This window comes from Oncorhynchus nerka, linkage group LG26, assembly GCF_034236695.1.
Source record: "Oncorhynchus nerka isolate Pitt River linkage group LG26, Oner_Uvic_2.0, whole genome shotgun sequence".
Taxonomy (NCBI): domain Eukaryota; kingdom Metazoa; phylum Chordata; class Actinopteri; order Salmoniformes; family Salmonidae; genus Oncorhynchus; species Oncorhynchus nerka.
The window spans coordinates 7,404,237-7,423,348 of NC_088421.1; the positions used below are offsets into that span (position 1 = coordinate 7,404,237).

The window sequence follows — 19,112 nt, forward strand, 5'->3', positions numbered from 1 at the left end:
CAGCTAGGGGTCAAATGGTGCAAGCACAAGGTCACGCCAGGCAGACAGACAGGTCAACAGGGCCCAGGGGGGTTATTGGAAATATGAGAGCCCTCTGCCACTCGCCTACCCCCGACCCCCTCCCCCTCTCCACCATACGATCCCCACCGCTGTCAGTCTGGTCAGTGGATAAGCTCTCCATTTGAGCAGCTAAGGAAGCTCTTAAATGCCCAATGTGTCGTAGAAATCGCTCCGCCATTACATGGTTGATAAGAAGTTGATAAGAAGTTGATTTTTTTCGCCAATTTTGGTTTATGTGGCAAAAAAAGCAATGTATAGTGATGAGTAACTGTACAAATCTAAACCGCTGTGAAATATATTTTCAATAACCAAAGACATCATATTCAGCTGTTTGAAGCCGGTGTGAAAAACCAAAAATTATGCAAAGCTTAACTTAGGAAAGGGATGCATAGAAACAGAGCTCAAAGAATGGATCTACTGCTTATCAGACTCGCTTTCAAAGAGAATGAAAGATCTATAACTAATATTTCTATGTGAATTGGATCCGGTAACTAGGGAAGCTACATACTGAACCTTTTCACTATAGCTCAGTGTTGTGCTGATATCACCCGGGTTGTGGGTGATGTGCTGCATGGAACCGAAATTGAATGCTCCATTACCCCATAATAACTAATAACAAGAACAGAAAACTTGAAGAGTAAGCCAGATTCAGATAGAAAATATTTGCTTTATTCAAGAACAACAACAGAAACTCTTGGTCATGTTTCTCCCCCAGTTAGCATGGCTCCATGGAAACACTTGTTTGGAATTGAGACTAAGTCCCAAAGTGGTGCAGTGGTTTAAGACACTGCATCTTAGTGCATGAGGCATCACTGCAGTACCTGGTTGAAATCCAGGCTGCATCACATCCGGCTGTACTTGGGAGTCCATAGGGCGGCGCACGTCGTCTGATTTTGGCTAAGGTGTAGGCTGTCATTGTAAATAAGAATTTGTTCTTAACTGACTTGCTTAGTTAAATTTGCCTTTTCTTTTTTTTTTATATACGCAAAAAGTGGAGGGGAGGGGTAGTGAGAGAGGACACCCATCATTTTGCCTGATGGGAGGGATGGAAAGAAAGAGGGAAGGAGAAAGTCCTCCTGTGTGATGCTGGTGGCTAATTGAGTCTGCCTTCCATGGCTTTGGCATGGGTCCTCAGATCCTCAAGTTCTACAGACCCACCCTCGAGAGCATCTGGTTGCATCACCGCTCAAATTGGCAACTGCTCGGCATCTGACTGCTACGGAGGGTAGTACGAGGGTGGTACGGAGGTGGTACGGAGGTGGTACGAGGGTAGTACGGGGGTGGTACGAGTGTGGTAGGAGGGTGGTACGGGGGTGGTACGGGGTGGTACGGGGTAGTACGGGGTGGTACGAGGGTGGTACGGTGTGGTAGGAGGGTGGTAGTGGGGTGGTACGGGGGTGGTACGAGGGTAGTACGGGGGTGGTACGGGAGTGGTACGAGTGTGGTAGGAGGGTAGTACGAGGGTGGTACGAGGGTAGTACGAGGGTGGTACGTAGACTCCAGCCACCCTAATCATAGACTGTTCTCTCTGTTACTCGTGTGGCAAGCAGTGTCGGAGCACCAAGTCTAAGGTCCAAAGGGCTCCTTAACAGCTCCTACCCTCAAGCGATACGACTGCTAAACAGTTAGTCCGGGTAGCATTTGATTATTTGCATTGACCCCCCCTTTTACGCTTCTGCTACTCGCTGTTTATTATCTATGCATAGTCACTTTACCCCCTAACCACATGTACATATTACCTCAATTACCTCGACTGGGTGCCCCCTGTATACCCCCTATTTTACCATTTTTATATATTTATTTTTTGCTCATATTTTCTTATTTAACCAACAACTCAGACTTTTCTTTATTTATTACATTATTTTTTTTTGGGGGGGGGTTGTAAGTACTCATTTCACGGTAACGTCTACACCTGTTGTATTCGGCGCATGTGACAAATAAAGTGATTATTAAAGTAGATGTCAGTTTGGCTGAATGGGCTCTTCTGAGCCCTTCATAATAGCCCAGTCATGTCCTTGATCAGGGTGAACTGCCTTTTGGCATCTTGTTGGCTTCTTCTCAAATGTCCCTATTTTAGCTGAGATGACAAGAAGGCCCGCGGAGGCTAGTTGAAGGCTAGTTGAAGCTCGCATCCGCTACAAGACCATGGTGCTTGCCTACGGAGCTGTGAGGGGAACGGCACCTCAGTACCTCCAGGCTCTGATCAGGCCCTACACCCAAACAAGGGCACTGCGTTCATCCACCTCTGGCCTGCTCGCCTCCCTACCACTGAGGAAGTACAGTTCCCGCGCAGCCCAGTCAAAACTGTTCGCTGCTCTGGCCCCCCAATGGTGGAACAAACTCCCTCACGACGCCAGGACAGCGGAGTCAATCACCACCTTCCGGAGACACCTGAAACCCCACCTCTTTAAGGAATACCTAGGATAGGATAAAGTAATCCTTCTCACCCCCCCCCCCTTAAAGATTTAGATGCACTATTGTAAAGTGGCTGTTCCACTGGATGTCTTAAGGTGAACGCACCAATTTGTAAGTCGCTCTGGATAAGAGCGTCTGCTAAATGACTTAAATGTAAATGTAGTCGTTAGCGAAGCTAGCTCACTGTAGCTGGTGTACACCGCCTACCTGGGAGGATTGATTAGTGATGACCTGATCGGTTTGTCTTTCATCTAATAAAATCCTGGTTTATTATCACACATGGTTTATTTAACACATGGCGTCTGGGACCAGTTTGGGTGGCATAGCGCCAGGCGTGCAGGTAGAGTTTCAAGTGAAGTCGAGGATGTCCCTCTTTCACCCTGAAATGTGCCACTCATACAAGAGTCAGGACTCATACAAGGACAGCTTGGCAGAAAAGAGGTCAGACGGGACTCCAGGGAACAGGAGGCTGGCGCGCCACAAGAAGACTGCGTGCGAAGGCGGGAGAGGGAAGGAGAGGGAGAGAAGAAGTGTGAGAGAATCCGAGATGGAGAGGGGTGAGAAAATGGAGTGAGTGTATTGCGAAGGGGAAAGAGTAGGATGGAAGTGTTTGAAATGTCTTACTTCCTGTGTCTTTTTTAATATATCTTTTTACCTCAACGTGTTGGTTTGATTCCGTATAGCAGCACAAGATCAGTGTGTCCCTCTCTCACTCCCCCTTTTCACCTACAGCGTATATCTCACCATAGCTCTCTTTCATCTTGTTTTCTGAGCCCGCTTTTTCTGACGCCTTTTTTGTTGTTGTCTGTGTACCTACCTGCCCAAAATACCTCCCTTAGCTGGCACAAAGACAGCACTGAAAGCCTCAACCGCCACTTGCTTCCTCTGTGTGTGTGTGTGTGTGTGTGCCTGGAGAGGAGATAGACTTCACATCCTCCTCTCTCTAGTCTTCTTTCTGTCTCGGTTGGGGCTGGTGTATTTTTAGTGACACTCTGGCTTATTTTGAACACAGGAAACACCGGCTGGTTTGGTAGTGGATATACTTGGAAAGACGCAGCTAAGTAGACTAAAAAAAATGTAGATGGGGCTCAGGCTCAAATGGGATATATAGAACTGGTACCATTCATCATAGTGATTGACTAGTGTCTACATATCTAGACATCTGTAAAAAGTCTAGTAGATCCGAGTCAGTAATCCTCAAAGATGTTCCAGGAAAATCAATTGGTAATTGACCCGCAAGGAAAACCGATTCACTTCCCCCCTCCACACACTTTGAAGCACTGTTCTCGGGTCAAAAACTGAACGCATCCTCCAGTTAGTATCGTGGAGACGCTCTCATTACTTCTGATTCAGGATCTGTGCTGAATGACAGAGTGGCGGGGTGATCAAATCAAATTTAGGCTCGTCTGAATTCCAGCATCCCGAGAGTCCGAGCTTTTCCATTGTGTATTTGTTGAGTTTATTTAAAATCATTCTTTTCATTTTTTTAATATGTTTTGTATTGAGCTATTCAGAGCGACCGAGGACACTAGGGGAAGGGCCTTGGCAGGACAACAACGGGCAGTGAGTGCATTGTTTTCTCCTCTAGTTTTTTTTCTCCCCTGTTTTTATGTTGGAATAAATTGTCCGTAGGACAAACAGCGGATGGCCAAAGCTAATACAGTGGTGCCATGTTTTCTAAACCGCCGGTCCTGTTCCTCATCTGTTCCGCTTTTCCTCATCCCCCTCTCTCTCTTTGTCTCTCTCTCGTGTTCTTCCACACTATCCCGGTCTCTGCCAATGGTCTCTTTACTTTTCCCTCTCGTTTCATTCTCACACACAGCGAAAATCTGGTCTGTTTGGAAAAGAATACTTGGTAGAGCTAGGATGGATGTACCGTAAGTATGCACGCACACTCCCCGACTGACTCACTCTCTCATCATACACACACATTCCCACACATGCACACAAACACACATTTTTTTTTTTTGATGGTAAAAGGTGTTTTGGAATTCCACCCTCAGGCCCTATACCAGTGTTATTGTTGGAACCTACCCAGCACTGATGGGAAGGTGGACTGAGCTTGCAGAAATAAGAGGGGGGGGCTGGGGGCTGCAGACACTGGAATGTGTGTTATGTCAGGAAATATTGGGGGGGAAGCCGGTAAGGGCGAGGACCGGAGATGGCTGGGGGTCAAAGGGAAAAGGGCAGAGGGGGAACATGGCTGGGGATTGGAAGACTACAGGACAGAAGGACAGGGGGAATAGCAAATGCGGGGGTAGGGTGTTTGGCTTGTAGAGAGAGAATGGAAAGAATCTGGAGAGAGAACAGGAGAGATACAGGGGGAGGTAAACGTAGAGGGAGTCAAAGAGATGAGAGTGAAAGGTAGAAGAATGTGTGGGGGTTTAGTGTGGTGATGATGGAAACTAGTAAGATTGTACACGAGAAGTCTCTCTCTCACTCTCTCACTCTCTCACTCACTCACTCACTCACTCACTCACTCACTCACTCACTCACTCACTCACTCACTCACTCACTCACACACACACACACTAGAACATGTAGGACAGATTCATGCATCAACTTTCACATGGTGGGTTAGGGCCATAAATATGTGTTGTTGGGTCAGGTCAATGTGCGTGTGTTCCTTTCCCACTTTCGTCCTCTCATGCTGCCTGGCAGGTTCTATGTGTCCAGGGGTAAAAATGGAGCATTTACTAACACCCCCAGTGTTCAGTCGGACCCCTAAGCATCACACACACACACACACTAGGAGAGCTCTGAAAGGTTGAAGGTGTGTTGTGTGTACATAAGCTGTATGTGACCCTGCGTGTGTGTGTGCGTGCGTGCGTTTTCAGGGTATCCCTCGCATATTATTCCAAATGATGTAAGCCCCTCTTCCAAGAAGTGGAGGAGCTTACATGATGGACTGTGATTACACAAGATTACTGTTTCTCATCACACGGCAGACATGTTTCCCTTTTCATATCGCATACAGTCGCTCGTGAAAGTCTACACGCCTTACAGTCTTCACATTTTGCTGCCTTAAAATGTCATCAACAAAGGGATTAATTTAGATTTTTCCAAATGATCTACGCGACCTTCTCCACATTTTCAAAGGGATAGAAAAATTATGTAAATATTTTCGAAATGACAAAAAAATACAAAACGATGATGTATTGATTGTGCATGTCATCACACCCCAGAGTTAATATGTGATGGAAGCACTTTTGGCACCCATTGCAGCTGGGAATCATTTTTGAAAAAAGAAGATTCTATCAACCTTGCACAACTTTTAGGGTAACATATATCCATTGATCAAGCTCAGTAAGTTTGGTTGGGAGTCATTGATGAACAGCAATATTCAAATCTTGTCTCAGATTTTCAAGCAGATTTAAGTCAGCACTGAGACGGGACCGCTCAGGAACACTAAACTTCTCATGGAAAGCCATTCTGGTGTGTCTTTCGTCTTAAAATGTGTGTAATTGTCCCTCTGAAAATGTAAATTATATCCCAGTGTTGGCTCTTCAAAGGACTGAGGAAGGTTTTCCTCTTAACGTTTTACTTGGGCTCTGCTCCTTTCATATTTTTTTTTATCCTAACAAACTCCCCAGTCCCTGCCGGCGACAAGCATACCCATAACGTGATGCTGCCACAACAGTACTTGAAAATGGAAAGGTATCGACAACATTGTATTCACCCCACAATACTGACCTGTATGACAAAGTGAAAAGAAGGAAGCCAGTGTTTAAAAAAGAAAATCCACTCCAAATCATCCATTCTGTTTGCAACGAGACCATTAAGTAATACTGAACGGCAACATGGCAAATACATAAACCTTTTGGCCGAAACTAAAGGTTTGGGTCAAATCCTATACAACACAACACAGAGTGAAACCCTATGTATTTTCAAGTATTGTGGTGGCAGCATCATGTTGTGCGTATGCTTGTCATCGGCAGGGACTGGGAAGTTTGTCTGGATCAAAATAAATATGAAATGAGCAAAGCCCAGGTAAAGAATTTCAGGAAAACCCACCTCAGTCTTCTGAAAACCTAACCTTGGGATATAGTTGTATTTTTCAGCGAGACAATTACACACATTTGAATGCCAAAGAAACACCAGACTGGCTTTCCAATAGTTGGCCTAGTCTCAGTCCCGACTTAAATTTGCTTGATGCTGTCCATCAATGATTCCCAACCAGATTTACTGAGCTTGAGCAACTTTGACAAAACAATGGGCATGTGTTGCCCTAGGAGTTGTGCAAAGTTGATAGAATATTATTCAAAATGATTCACAGGGTAATGGCTGCTAAGAACGTGCTTCCATCAAGTCTTAACTCTGGGGTGTGAAGATGTACACAATCCAGGCATCTATGTTTTTTAGTTCATTTTCTGAAAGGAAAAAAAAAGATCTAACTTTCTTTCACTTTGAAAATTGGAGTAAGTTATGTAGCTCTGTATGGGAACAAATGTAATTTAATCCCTTTCTATAAAGAAAAAATATATAAACGCAACATGTAAAGTGGTGTTCCCAAGTTTCATGAGCTGAAATAAAAGATCCCAGAATTTTTCCAAACGCGCAAAAGCTTATTTCTCTCAAATGTTGCACAAATGTGTTTACATCCCTGTTAGTGAGCATTTCTCCTTTGCCAAAATAATCCATCCACCTGACAGGTGTGGCATATCAAGAAGCGGATAAAACTGCATGACCATTTACACAGGTGCACCTTGTGCAGTTTTGTCACACAACACCACATATGTGTCAAGTTTTGAGAGAGAGTGCAATTGGCATGCTGACTGCAGGAATGTCCACCAGAGCTGTTGCCAAATCATCTAATGTTAACTTCTCTACATAAGTCATTTTAGAGAATTTAGCAGTATGTCCAACTGGCCTCACAACCGCAGATCACGCGTAACCACGCCCACCCAGGACCTCCACATCTGACTTCTTCACCTGTGGGATCGTATGAGACCAGCCACCCGGACAGCTGATGAAATTGAGGAGTATTTCAGTCTGTAATAAAGCCCTTTTGTGGGGAAAAGTAATCTGATTGGCTGGGCCTGGCTGCCAAGTGGGTGGGCCTATGCACTCCCAGGCCCACCCATGACTGCGCCCCTTCCCAGTCATGTGAAATCCATAGATTGTGGCCTAATTTATTTAAATTGACTGATTTCCTTAAATGAACTGTAACTCAGTAAAATGGTTGAAATTGTTGCATTTATATTTTTTGTTCGTATAGAGGACATTTTAAGGCCACAAAATGTAAAGACTCTGCCAGCTGTGTGTAGACTTTAACTAGGCACTGTATATGGTCTACTTTCTGCTGTTAAAAGGCTAGCAGCTAATACACTACTCGTTTGAATGTGGTTTGAATGCACTCTCGTGACTGAGATATTATTCATTGCTGTGATCATTCATCATTGGCAATAGCCTCTAATAAGACACTACTGTTGGAGCTCATTTGCTCATTGTCATCATGGAAATTGTACCGTTGTGGATAGTGATTGGTCGCTATGGCTACCTAGTGAACCGCGATGAGCCACAATAATGCCTGAGTGAGCCCTGATTGGTCACGGAGGCTCCTAGGAGGACTCTTGATTGGCTGGAAAGCCATGGTTGCTAACATGGCTGTGTGTTCTCTAGAGCTCTTTTAATGGAGCAGTTTTGTGTGTTTCTCCTGCCTCTTTCTCTCTCTCCTCCTCGGTGACAAGCACAACTCCATTCATTATTGCTGGCACTACTCCCAGTGTGTGTGTGTGTGCGCGCATGCTTTCTATGAAGCAGAAAGTAGGTCGTGGGCCAACTCGACCTATTCTCCACAGCAGGTTGCCTCTCACACGGGGCGATGCTATTATAGAGGCTTTCTAGGGAGCGGCCCACCACAGGCGGTAACATCATCTGCTTTATCACCATGTGCTTCTCTCTCTCTCATATTCCCATTCACTCTTTCATCCTAATTCTCTTTTGATCTCTCTCTCTCTCTCTTTTTCTCTCTCTTTCTCTCTGAGCAACATGCAGTTACATCAAGGTGTGGTAATTATTCAAGTGAACTGTGTTGCAAGTTAGCGACCCAATGACCAATCTTTTATACGGTCAACTTGTTGCAATGTGTCGTTGTCACTTGTTTCCACCACGTCTTAATCGGTGATTTAGGCTAAGTAATAGCATCGTTGTGTGTCTTTTTATGATCACCCAGGCCTATAGATTAAACTAACCTAATCTCCCGCTCCCCTTTCTCGCTCTCTCTCTCTCTCTCTGCAGCTATAGAGACCCAGAGCACCAGCTCGGAGGAGATAGTCCCCAGTCCCCCCTCGCCGCCCCTCCCCCGCGAATCTACAAACCCTGCTTTGTTTGTGCGGACAAGTCCTCGGGATACCACTATGGAGTCAGCGCCTGCGAGGGCTGCAAGGTGAGACCCTGGCCATGCTCTTTTTCCTCTCCATCCATCTCACATTGTGTTTCTCTCTCTTTTGCTCGCTCGTTCTTACTCTTCCCTCGCCTCTATCGCCCTCTCTCTCGCTTTGTCCCCCAAGGACTTGGGAAGCCTGAACTCTCAGGCCAGTGAATGACTTTAATATCAGTCAAGTGCTGCGGAGAGAGTAAAACCAGTACCAGAGTTCTACACCGTAACTGTGTAGACTGACTACTCCGGCTACGAAACATATGGCCTAGAAAACACTCCGGCTACCAAATTGAGCTCCAGCATGCTATATAAAGAATCCGCGATAATTGAAGGTTGCCAGCATCTGAATGTATATTGGCCCTCCACTGGGACTGCGGTGAAGCACAGGTTAGTGCTAGCCTAACTAGCGCAACTACACAGTCCCCCTCCCATAGGTGTGTACCGTGTGTGTGTGTTTGATGGTTAGGTAGGGCTCACTGACATGAAGCACACACACACATACAGTCCTCTCCTGCACCCAGGCAAACCCTTCTTCCATCTCTCCTAGAAGAAATCTTCATTAAATGGGCATGGTTTTTTCTCTCTTTTTTTCTCCCCTGGTTGTTTTTCTTTTTTGGGTCCCAAGGAGGATGTGTGTATCTGGTCTACTTTGCTTTTCTTTTAGCTGGAGGCTTTTACATTTTCTTGGGGGGGCTGTCTGCAAATGTGCAGTTGTTTGGGCTTTTACCTAGTTGTCATCCTTAATAAGAGAGCTGTCAAAACAGCAAAGGAATATAGACACACACACACTCATGCACTCCATAATCAACATACACATCCAGAATAATCTATTGATGTACACAGGCATTCAGACTTGATGAGCATGTGCACACACACACACACACACACACACACACACACACACACACACACACACACGTAGTGTGGTAATATTGATCATATAAGTGTATATATAGAGTTGGGTCTGAAATGATTGACACCTTGTGATAAAGATGAGCAATAATGACTTGATAAAATAAATTATTAAAATGCTGAGCTATATTCTACGTTTATTTAAAAAATATATATTTCACCTTTATTTAACCAGGTAGGCCCGTTTAGAAGAAGTTCTGATTTACAACTGCGACCTGGCCAAGATAAAGCCAAGCAGTGCGACAAAAACAACAGAGTTACACATGGGATAAACAAACCTACAGTCAATAACACAATAGAAAAAATCTATATACAGTGTGTGCAAATGTAGTAAGATTAGGGAGGTAAGGCAGTAAATAGGCCATATTGGCGAAATAATTACAATTTAGCATTAACACTGGAGTGATCGAAATGCAGATGATAATGTGCAAGTGGTGGGGTGCAAAAGAGCAACAACAAAAAATAACAATGTGGGGATGAGGTAGTTTGGTGGTCTGTTTACAGATGGTCTGTGTACAGGTACAGTGATCGGTAAGCTGCTCTGACAGCTGATGCTTAAAGTTAGTGAGGGAGATATAAGTTTCCAGCTTCAGTGATTTTTGCAATTTGTTCCAGTCATTGTCAGCAGAGAACTGGAAGGAAAGGTGGCCAATCGAGTTGGCTTTGGGGGTGACCAGTGAGATATACCTTCTGGAGCGCATGCTACGGGTGGGTGTTGCTATGGTGACCGGTGAGCTGAGATAATGCGGGGCTTTACCTAGCAAAGACTTATAGATGACCTAGAGCCTGTGGGTTTTGTGACGAATATGTAGTGAGGGCCAGCCAATGAGAGCATACAGGTCGCAGTGGTGGGTAGTATATGGGGCTTTGGTGAAAAAACGGATGGCACTGTGATAGACTACATCCAATTTGCTGAGTAGAGTGTTGGAGGCTATTTTGTAAATGACATCGTCGAAGTCAAGGATCGGTAGGATAGTTTTACGAGGGTATGTTAAGCAGCATGAGTGAAGGAGGCTTTGTTGCAAAATAGGAAGCCGATTCTAGATTTAATTTTGGATTGGAGATGCTTAATGTCTGTCTGGAAGGAGAGTTTACAGTCAAACCAGACACCTAGGTATTTATAGTTGTCCACATATTCTAAGTCAGAACCGTCCAGAGTAGTGATGCTAGTTGGACGGGCGGGTGCGGGCAGTGATCAGTTGAAGAGCATGCATTTTTAGTTTTACTAGCATCTAAGAGCAGTTGGAGGCCACGGAAGGAGTGTTGTATGGCATTGAAGCTTGTCTGGAGGTTTGTTAGCACAGTGTCCAAAGAAGGGCCAAAAGTATACAGACTGGTGTTGTCTGCGTAGAGGTTGCAAAGACTTACCAGCAGCAAGATCGACATCATTGATACATACAGAGAAAAGAGTCGGCCCGAGAATTGATCCCTGTGGCACCCCCATAGAGCCTGCCAGAGATCCGGACAACAGGCTCTCCGATTTGACACGCTGAACTCTATCTGAGAAGTAGTTGGTGAACCAGGCTAGGTAGTATGTGAATTATATTATTTTATATGAACACAATAGATTTTGTTTAACAAGTAATCATTTTTCTTCTCAAAAAGGTAGGGGTCCATATTATTGACACTCATAAAGATTCTTAGAAATAAAGTAATCAAAAGTTGGGTATTTGGTCTAGAGGTCGACCGATTTTAATTGGCAAAAATAAAATACACATTTTGGAAACCGATTTTTGTATTTTTTTTTTACACCTTTATTTAACCTGTTGCTTCTACTCGGGACGCTTGCGTCCCAACTAGAGCTCTGGAAATGCAAATGCGCTACGCTAAATGCTAATAGTATTAGTTAAAACTCAAAAGTTCATTAAAATACACATGCAGGGTATCGAATTAAAGCTACACTCGTTGTGAATCCAGGCAACAAGTCAGATTTTTAAAATGCTTTTCGGCGAAAGCATGAGAAGCTATTATCTGATAGCATGCAACACCCCAAAAGACCCACAGGGGACGTAAACAAAATAATTAGCATTTCGGCGTTACACAAACCGCACAATAAAATAGAAAACATTCATTACCTTTCACCATCTTCTTTGTTGGCACTCCTAGATGTCCCATAAACACTATTTGGGTCTTTATTTCGATTAAATCGGTCCATATAAAGCCTAGATATCGTTATATGTAGACACTGTGATAAACGAAAAAAACATCGTTTCAAAACGTAACGTCATTTTTTAAAATAAAAAAAGTCGACGATAAACTTTCACAAAACACTTCGAAATACGTTTGTAATGCAACTTTAGGTATTAGTAAACGTTAATAAGCGATAAAATTAATCAGGAGGCGATGTAAAGATCATTAGCTGTCCGTCTGGAAAAATGTCCGGCTAGAAACTCAACGAAAATATCCGGTCCTAGACCGAAGGAGATATGGTGTCCTGTATGTGTTTGACCAAGAAAAAACTCGAAGGGAAATGACAAGACTCTAGACACCGTGTGGAAGCTGTAGGTACTGCAACCTCAGTCAATTAATTGTGGTTCACGTTTATCAATGGGTTCAAGTAGCGCATGGATATATTTTCCCATTTTCAGTGATCAGTTTTTCCTGTGCTTTTCGATGTAAATGCCGTTCTGGTAAAGCCACAGCAGTGATTTAACCAGTTTTTTAAACGTCTGAGTGTTTTCTATCCACACAGACTAAGCAAATGCATATACTATATTCCTGGCATGAGTAGCAGGGCGCTGAAATGTTGCGCGATTTTTAACAGAATGTTCAAAAAAGTAGAGGGTCGACTTAAGAGGTTAACTAGGCAAGTCAGTTAAGAACATATTCTTATTTTCAATGATGGCCTAGGGATGGTGTGTTAACTTCTTGGTGACAGGAGGAAGTATTTTCACGTCTGGATGAAATGCATGCCCAGATTCAACTGCCTGCTACTCATCCCCAGAAGATAAGATATGCATAGTATTAGTAGATGTGGATAGATCATTGCACGACTGTACCTAACCATAAACATCAATGCCTTTCTTAAAATCAATACACAGAAGTACATATTTTTAAACCTGCATATTTAGCTAAAAGAAATCCAGGTTAGCAGGCAATATTAACCAGTTGAAATTGTGTCACTTCTCTTGCATTCATTGCACGCAGAGTCAGGGTATATGCAACAGTTTGGGCCGCCTGGCTTGTTGCGAACTAATTTGCCAGAATTTTACGTAATTATGACATAACATTGAAGGTTGTGCAAATGTAACAGCAGTATTTAGACTTATGGATGCCACCCATTAGATAAAATACGGAATGGTTCCGTATTTCACTGAAATAATAAATGTTTCGCTTTCGAGATGATTGTTTCCGGATTCGACCATATTAATGACCCACGGCTCGTATTTCTGTGTGTTGTTATGTTATAATTAAGTCTGATTTGATAGAGCAGTCTGACTGAGCGATGGTAGGCACCAGCAGGCTCATAAGCATTCATTCAAACAGCACTTTCCTGCATTTTGCCAGCAGCTCTGCTGTTTATGACTTCAAGCCTATCAACTCCCGAGATTATGCTGGTGTAACCGATGTAAAATGGCTAGCTAGTTTAGCGAGGTGCGCGCTAATAGCTTTTCAAATGTCACTCGCTCTGAGACTTGGAGTAGTTGTTCCCCTTCTCTGCATGGGCAACGCTGCTTCGAGGGTGGCTGTTGTCGTTGTGTTCCTCGTCCGAGCCCAGGTAGGAGCGAGGAGAGGGACGGAAGCTATACTGTTACACTGGCAATACTAAAGTGCCTATAAGAACATCCAATAGTCATATGTATATGAAATACAAATGGTATAGAGAGAAATAGTCATATAATTCCTATAATAACTACAACCTAAAACTTCCTGCCTGGGAATATTGAAGACTCATGTTGAGGCACCACCAGCTTTCCTATGTTCTCATGTTCTGAGCAAGGAACTTAAATGTTAGCTTTCTTACATGGCACATATTGCACTTTTACTTTCTTCTCCAACACCTTTGTTTTTGCGTTATTTAAACCAAATTGAACATGTTTCATTATTTATTTGAGGCTAAATTGATTTTATTGATGTATTATATTAAGTTAAAATAAGTGTTCATTCAGTATTGCTGTAATTGTCATTATTGCACATACATTTAAAAAAAACTTCTGATTAATCGGTATCGGCGTTGAAAAATCATAATCGGTCAACCTCTGATTTGGTCCCATATTCCTAACATGCAACGACTACATCAACGTTGTGACTCTACAAACTTGTTGGATGCATTTGCAGTTCATTTAAGTTGTGTTTCATATTATTTTGTGCCCAATAGAAATGAATGGTAAATACTGCTTTGTGTCATTCTGGAGTCACTTATACTATAAATAAGAATAGATTGTTTCTAAACACTTCTACATGAATGTGGATGCTACCGTGATTATGGAAAATGAACCGTGAATAATGATGAGTGTGAAAGTTACAGACGGTCAAAGATCATACCCCCAGGACATGCCATTAACAGGGGAGGTTAGCATGTATAAAGGCCACTCCAAAATGACACTTATTTACCATTCATTTCTTTTGGACACAAAATAATGTGAAACGCAGCCAAAACAAACTGCAAATGCATCCAACATGCATGAACAAAACAGACCCTCTAGGCCACAGGCCAATGGGCTAACCTAAAAGAGAAGCGTTTTCAGAAAACCTTTTCCCATGGGCAGGATTAGAGACCTTCATTCCATTTATACCAGAGACCGGACCGCATTCCTGAGACGGCACAAAGGAAATCCTTGCATACGGTGTCATCAGAGTTCACTCTGAACAACCACATATAACCACAGAGATCATACATCCATATAGATGTCATCAGAGTTCACTCTGAACAACCACATATAACCACAGAGATCATACATCCATATAGATGGCATCAGAGTTCACTCTGAACAACCACATATAACCACAGAGATCATACATCCATATAGATGGCATCAGAGTTCACTCTGAACAATCACATATAACCACAGAGATCATACATCCATATAGATGGCATCAGAGTTCACTTCAGGGAAGAAGTTTTCAGTACAGAGACCAAACATGGCTTCAGTGGTATTGTGCTCTCACACATACCAATAGTCAGTCCGCTAGATACTGTGTGAGAGAGACTGAGATTTTGGCCCCTCATCAGGGGGAAGGGCTGACTGGCCCTTGAGTATTTTCCTTGTGTTGCAGGGCCATTTGCCATAGATTAGGGCCGAGGATTTAGCCGTGTTACATACACACGGCATAATGTGACCCCTGTGCATATACACAAGTAATCTGTTTCGTACTCTCTCACACACACACACACTTCCAGGCTGTTACCAGGGGCTAGGATTAGTTGTGCAGCTAAATAGGCTTACAGGATGGGGAAGGCAGGACACTGTGTGGAGTGAAGTGGTGCATGGGTGATGACCCCCCCCCCACGATAGAAGGTCACCGTACCGTGAGTAGATCCCCCTGTCCCAGGTCGCGCCAGGGTCAATCTCAGGCTCCCAGAGGTCGGCTGGCGGCCAGGTAGAGATCAAGGATCCCATATCAGAAATAGGTCCACAGAGTCCTGTCAGGAGGTTCTCGCTCTCTCGCCTCTGTCTCAGCCTCCTCTTCCTGCATCTCTTTTTTTTTCTCTGTTTCCATCTCTCTGATGATCTCTCTATTTTCATCTTTCTTTTGCTGTGTATCTACCTGCACACTTCTCCCATGTTTCTCTTCATTCTGTTGCTCTATCACTCGCTCTCTCTCTTGCTCTCTATTCCTATCTCTCTTCGGGTCATCCACTCCTTATTTATAGACCCTTAACCCATGGGTTCCACAGGGCATTCATTCTGCCTGGCTGAAACCTGTGTGTAATGGGCAGTGTAGTTTGTGTTCCCGACATCTGTATGTGTACTTGAGCTGTGAGGGGAACGGCACCTCAGTACCTCCAGGCTCTGATCAGGCCCTACACCCAAACAAGGGCACTGCGTTCATCCACCTCTGGCCTGCTCGCCTCCCTACCACTGAGGAAGTACAGTTCCCGCGCAGCCCAGTCAAAACTGTTCGCTGCTCTGGCCCCCCAATGGTGGAACAAACTCCCTCACGACGCCAGGACAGCGGAGTCAATCACCACCTTCCGGAGACACCTGAAACCCCACCTCTTTCAGGAATACCTAGGATAGGATAAAGTAATCCTTCTCACCCCCCTTAAAAGATTTAGATGCACTATTGTAAAGTGGCTGTTCCACTGGATGTCTTAAGGTGAACGCACCAATTTGTAAGTCGCTCTGGATAAGAGCGTCTGCTAAATGACTTAAATGTAAATGTAAATGTACTTTTAACCCTCACCGAACCTAGACCTTCCATCTTCTCCTCCGTTTGTAAATTCAGAGCGTTGTTGGACTGTCCGGTCGTTTTGCTCTCGGAGCGTTTTGAGCGCACACTGGACGCTCTGGCTGAGGAGTAGGGTCAATCCTAGCGTTCTGACCTCACACCGGCAGTCAAGCACCCAAGCTAACTGGCTAAAGTTAGCTAGCTTGCTAGTTACATCCAGACATAAATGAGAGAACACCTCACTCTGACCATTTTACTCTCCCTAGCAGAGCTGGTTAGGGTGTTTTACATGTTATCCAGAGTGTTGGTGACTAACTGTGCTGATGGCAACAATTTAAATCACACTTTTTTTGGCTGATGTTTACTGACACCGGCCATATTCAACAGGTGTTGAGTGTTCGTGAATTCCTAAGTTATTCTGCGCTCTGGCACACTCAGACGAGAGCGCTCTGAAATCGGAGTAGATAGCCAGAATTAACAATGTCCGTTTTAAGAACGCATAACGACTATACCACTTAGCTAAGAATGCTGTGAATAATCAAGTCAATAAACGTTGGGTAGTTAGATCGCATATAGTTAATATTGTAGCGACCCGCACAGACAGCTGTGTGTTATGTGCTAGGCTAGGAGGTGGTTGTGTTGTACTGACCAGTACCCGGTGTTCGCGGGGTCCGACATGTCAATCAACCTGCTATCTGCCAATCACGGGAATGCCTGGAATGTTCTGATGCCGGGCATCCTGGTGGTTGGCGGAGTGGCGTGGAGGGGGGTTGGGCATTGGAAGTTAAGACCAGGTTCAGCCTTTGTTCTCTCTCTCTTACGTCTGGGCTTCACAGGAGAAGGTCACGATTGGCTTGTGGGTTATCTGTCATCTATTTGGCGTGTGCTACGGCCCAAACAGTAGCCTGTGTAAAGTTGGTTCAATAAACCGTCAATTCGCAAACTCAAGCCTCTGTCTGGACAATTGTTCATTTATGATCTAGTCAGGTCATTACATTGGTGTCAGAAGTAAAAACGTTGATACAAGTTAGCCAGCTAGCTAGCTGACTTATGTGGCTAGCTACCGTAGGTGAGAACGGGATTGAAAATGCTTCGAGGGAATCCGAAAGTGAAGGTGGAGGTAGGGGACGATTATGGCCAAGGAGGTGCGTGTGAATGGACGTCGGGGTTCTGTCTGAGGAGATCGCCAGGGCGTCGGAGCGCAGAGGCCGCTTGAGGGAGGACGTTAGAGTGATGGCCGCTGAAGCGGGCATGAGTGCTTCGTCGAGTGTATTTCGCGCGGATTCTGGTGGGCGGACCGGGTGACGACGTCGACGCGGCGTGACGAGGAATCTGGGGCTCAGGATGTAAACAAACATGGCGGCGCCCAGTTCCCGGCTGCGTCCGTATCTGTTAAGACCCCGAAGTATTCCGGTAAGGCGGATTGGGAAGCTTTTCATGCTCAGTTTGAACTGTTAGCTCATTTTAGGGGGTGGTCGGATGAAGAAAGGGCACTGCAGTTGGCTTTATGCCTCACGGATGAAGCTCTGGCCTGTTTGATATTGATTAGCCCCGAGGACAGGCATGATTATGGTGCTCTAGTGGGAGCACTGAGGAGGCGCTATGGACAGTGTGTACAGCCCGGGCTACTGCGCTCCGAACTGAGGAATAGACGCAGGCAGCCTGGAGAGCCTCTACGGGTGCTAGCTAATGACATTGAGAGCCTCTCTCGGCGGGCATATGCTCACATGCCCCCTCCGTGCAGAGCGAGCTAGCACGGGACCAGTTCATACAGGCGCTCTCCCCTACGGAGCTGCGCATACAGACCCAGCTGGCTCATCCTGAGTCATTGCAGACAGCCTTGGAGATGGCTTTGGAGAGGGAGCTGGTGTGGGCTGGGGCTTCAGCTGGGGCTTTGGTGGGGGTGCAGGGAGACACACCCTTTGTGCGAGCTGGGGGCAGAGCAGCCCGGAGCCGGAAAAGCCTGCTTGGGTGGCCGAAATGACAGAACTCATTCGGGCTGTGTCGCTACAGGCGGCACGAAACACAAGCCCTGGTCCCAGGGTCTGCTGGGGTTGTGGCCAGCCAGGCCATCTGCGCCGAGATTGCCCCATGTCCCCCAGAGCTCAGGGAAACGGCTCGGGGTCCGCATAGACCGGGTAGTGCGGACCCCTGGCTTTCTATCCCAACCACCATCATCTTCAGGAGGAGCCCACCGGCACAGACGGGAAGCAAGGCTCCACTTCCCCAGAAGCAGACGAGGGCAAGCGGATGGAGCCTGTTGTTGTGGTGGGCCGGACCTGTGTTGGGGACTTTGTCATGTCCCTGTCACTGTGGAGGGGGTGCCCTGCTCCGCCCTGGTGGACACAGGGTCCACAGTAACCCTGGTGAGGCCAGATATTGTGCCAGGTTGGACTCAGTGTGAGCCTACAACTGTGCAGCTCCGCACAGTCACAGGTGAGCTGGCACCCATGAAAGGGAAGGGAATAATGACTCTGACAGTAGGGGGCAGGACTGTGCGTCATCCTGTGTGGGTGGCGGCTGTGCAGGACCCTTGTATCCTGGGGTTGGACTTTCTTAGGAGCACAGGCTGCCAGTTAGACCTAAATAGGGGCACACTGAGCTTCCAGGGAGGGACGGAAGTCACCATGGCCCCCCTAATGTCACATTCACTCAACCCAACAAACCCTTTACTCCAACAGTTAAAGCAGCAGAGACTCATGGCTGCGCCCCTCCCCCACAGCTGTGTGTGACTTTTCCCCAGTCCCCCTGTCACCTACGGCGGTGTGTTACATTCCCCAGCTACCTCCATGACACAGCCCTCTGTGAGCCCGGGCCGCACCCCCAGCCCAGCTACCCCAGATGGGAGAGGAGAGGACACTGTCTGCAGTGAGGGAGATATGGGGGAGGAACTGTGTTGGTCTTGACCCCGAGCAGCAGGAACGGCTGTGGCAGTTGCTGTTTGAATTCAGAGACAGCTTTGCGTTGAGTGAGGAAGAGGTGGGTCAGACCCATCTGGTGCAGCATGAGA

The 19,112-nt window shown here is 45.6% G+C and overlaps 1 pseudogene; it reads left to right on the forward strand.

Annotated features, from left to right (window-relative positions):
- The window catches only part of LOC115110150 (retinoic acid receptor alpha-like), a 183,852-nt pseudogene that overhangs the window by 147,344 nt on the left and 17,396 nt on the right, over nucleotides 1-19,112 (forward strand).